This window comes from Colobus angolensis, unplaced genomic scaffold (genome assembly GCF_000951035.1).
Source record: "Colobus angolensis palliatus isolate OR3802 unplaced genomic scaffold, Cang.pa_1.0 Scaffold83, whole genome shotgun sequence".
NCBI lineage: Eukaryota > Metazoa > Chordata > Mammalia > Primates > Cercopithecidae > Colobus > Colobus angolensis.
In genome coordinates, this window is record NW_012122154.1 from 3,525,914 (window position 1) to 3,529,650 (window position 3,737).

The following is a 3,737-nucleotide window of genomic DNA, read 5'->3' on the forward strand; positions in this document are numbered from 1 at the left end:
GGTGCCCTGATTCCTAGCCCAGTGTACTTTCAACAAGACCATTTCAACTCTCTGCTTCAAAATATTCCCCTTCTCTGAATCTAGAGCTGCACTGGCAACATTAGAGAAGTTTTTCCTTTAAAAAAAAAAAAAAAAAAAAAAAAAACACTTTAACATTTCTTCCCAAATTCCCAAATCAGCTTTGGAGTCCAAGACCTCCCCAAACTCTGGCTGAGCAGATATCAGTGCTCAGCTCTAAGTGTATCAAACTCAGCATCCAGGTTCAAGGTGTCAGCCCTCACTGCCCCCCACCCCTCCACTACCAATCCCCCTACCCATCAATCTGGTCTGGGCAAGGAGGCCGCTGCCAGCCTCTAGCCCAAACCCAGAGAAGTTTCCTCTGTCAGGTGATCCTCCCAGCAACCCACCTCTTCCTGAGCCCCTGCTGATGCACGGGAGCACGTGTTGGATCGTCTCTGTATTTTCTTTTTCTTTCTCTTTCTTCCCTTCCCTTGCCTTCCCTTCCCTTCCCTTCTTTTTGAGATGGAGTTTCGCTCTCGTTGTTAAGGCTGGAGTGCAATCTTGGCTTACTGCAACCTCCGCCTCCCAGGTTCAAGTGATTCTCCTGCCTCAGCCTCCCGAGTAGCTGGGATTACAAATGTGCGACACCACACCCGAATAATTGTTGCATTTTCAGTAGAGATGAGGTTTCACCATGTTGGCCAGGCTGGTCTCGAACTCCTGACCTCAGGTGATCCACCCACCTTGGCCTTTCAAAGTGCTGGGATTACAGGCATGAGCCACCGCACCTGGCCACTTCTCTGTATTTTCACCAGCTCCCCTAGGCTTGTCCTCAAGCCCCAGCCTGCCTTCCCTAGCCATGGGCAGGCGGGGCCGGGGATCCCTGATGAATAAAATATCTGGAGAGCCACGTGTTGTTGGTTAGGACCGGAAAGATGGAGAGGCTGTCTTACGGGACACAGAGCGGTGTCAAGGCATTCGGCTCCCAGGTGTAAGGAGGGTCTGTCTCCTTGGTGTCCTTGTATGTCAAGGCCACAGAGTCCCATCAGGGCCTGACCACTTTCAGCTCCTCACCTCAGAACCCCCTCAGCAGCTCAAAGTAAAGACAGAAGGGCTCCACCTGCCTCTGGAAGAAAATCTAGTCCAGAATGGTTTCCATCTGCACAGTGGAGAAAAAACATCACATGATGCTTTGCATTTAGAGAGCCACCAACTTCAGAAGTGGTCTGCGGTAAAATTGTGTATTATTATCAGTACACACACTGATGTGTAGTGATAATACACATTATCACCGTGTATTATCACAGTGATAAGTGAGGAGGCCGCTGCCAGCCTCCAGCCCAAACCCAAAGAAGTTTCCTCTGTGAGGTGGGGCAGGAGATGCTGGGGCAGGAGAATCACTTGAACCCAGGAGGCAGAGTTGCAGTGAACTGAGATTATCTATCTATCTATCTATCTATCTATCTATCTATCTATCTATCTATCTATCTATCTATCTTTGAGACAGAGTCTTCCTCTGTCACCCAGGCTGGAGTGCAGTGGCACGATCTCTGCTCACTGCAGCCTCTGCCTCCCAGATTCAAGCACGTCTCCTGACTCAGCCTCCTGAGTAGCTGGGAGTACAGGCCCATACCACCATGCCCAGCTAGTTTTTGTCTTTTTAGTAGAGATGGGGTTTCACCAGGTTGGGTCTTGAACTCCTGACCTCAAGTGATCTGTCTGCCTCGGCCTCCCAAAGTGCTGGGATTACAGGTGTGAGCCACCGTGCCCGGCCTGCAGTAAAATTTTAAATTTTAATTTTCAGTAAAAATTTAAATTTCAGCCCCTGTCCCTGTTCTGCAGTGAGCAGATATCTGCAAACCTACCCCCAAAGGCCAAGGGAATTGAAAGGCCAAAGGAAGAGGCTGGCAGGCCAGGCGTGGTGGCTCACGCCTGTAATTCCAGCACTTTGGGAGGCCGAGGCGGGCGGATTATCTGAGGTCAGGAGTTTGAGACCAGCCTGGCCGACATGGTGAAATCCCGTCTCTACTAAAAATATAAAAATTAGCCAGTCATGGTGGCGGGCGCCTGTAATCCCAGGTATTCGGGATGCTGGGGCAGGAGAATCGCTTGAACCCAGGAGGCGGAGTTACAGTGAACCGAGATAACGCCATTGCACTCCAGCCTGGGGGATAAGAGCGAGACTTTGTCTCAGAAAGAAAAGAAAGAAAGAAAGAGGCTGACAAATCCAGCTTCATAGAAAGAAACACTTAATAGGGACTTATGAATAAAAGTGGTTCACCACACCTGCTGTCCAGAAAATATCTTTTCTATAACAAGCTTTTAGAGTAAAACAGGTGCAACCAGCCATGGCTCAGACTGTCTTGCAAAAGTCATGACCACTGGGGAGGTTAGATACACATCTGTATGAGGGGTTATCTGTGTTACAGGCATTGTTGCTTTATGAGGGGTTGGTGTGGTTTGGCTGTGTCCCCCACCCAAAATCTCATCTTGAATTACAATCCCCATAACCCCCTGTGTCGGGGGTGGGACCCGGTGGAGGTAATTGGGTGATGGGGGTGGTTACCCCCATGCTGTTTTCATGATAATGAGTGAGTCTCATATGAGATCTGATGGTTTTCTAAGTGTCTGGCATTTCCCCTGCTTGCACTCACTCTGTCCTGCTGCTCTGTGAAGTGTCTGCTTCTCTTTCCCCTTCCGCCATAATTGTAAGTTTCCTGAGGCCTCCCCAGCAATGTGGAACTGTGAGTCAATTAAATGTCTTTCCCTTATAAATTACCCAGTCTCAGGTATTTCTTCATAGCAGTGTGAGAATGGACTAATACAGGGGTTATCTATGCTACAGGCATTGTTTAAAGACTTTGCTGCAGGAATCAGGAATCCAATGCCAGTCACCATGGCAGTTTTGCTTCAAGATGGCATCACTCTGCCATTCTTTTACTTTTTATGTTTTATTACTTCTTACATTAAATAGAGACGGGGTCTGGCTACGTTGCCCAAGCTGGTCTGGAACTCTTGGCCTCAAGCAATCCTCCTGCCTCGGCCTCCCAAAGCTCTGGGACTATAGGTGTGAGCCACCGCACCCACCTTGTTATTCAACAAGGTGTTATTCTCTTGTTATTCAACAAGCTATTTTATTACAGTCCCCATCCTTGATCCCCCATCTGCCTGTTAATGCTAGAGTGAAGCAGAGATGGGCAAGGATTAAGAATCCGGAGACCTAAGTTCTGTAGAGAGTTCTGCTAAGAGCCTGCTGTGTGGCCGTAATGTCTTGTATGCTCTCTGGGCCTCAGAGTATCCATCCACAAGTGTGGGGGTGGAGCTGGATGAGCTCAAACTCAATTTTCTCCTGGTTGTCATCCCCCAGGCCCCTCTCCAGCTCCATCTACTGGGAAAGGATCCCCTTCTCCCTGGACATGGCCAGCAGCTGCTGTTGCACCTCCCTCAGCTCTGCAGAGGGTAAAGAAGAGGAGAGGCCATGAGGGACAGGGCATGCTCTCCCTCCCTCTGTGAGCAGGGCATTGTGAAGTGGCCCTGGGGGCCGGGTGTGGTGGTTCACACCTGTAATCTCAGAACTTTGGGAAGCTGAGGGGAGTGGATCACTTGAGGTCAGGAGTTCGAGACCAACCCGGTCATCATGGGGAAATTCCATCTCTACTAAAAATACAAAAATTAGCTGGGTGTGGTGGTACATGCCTGTAATCCCAGCTACTTGGGAGGCTGAGGCAGGAGAATTG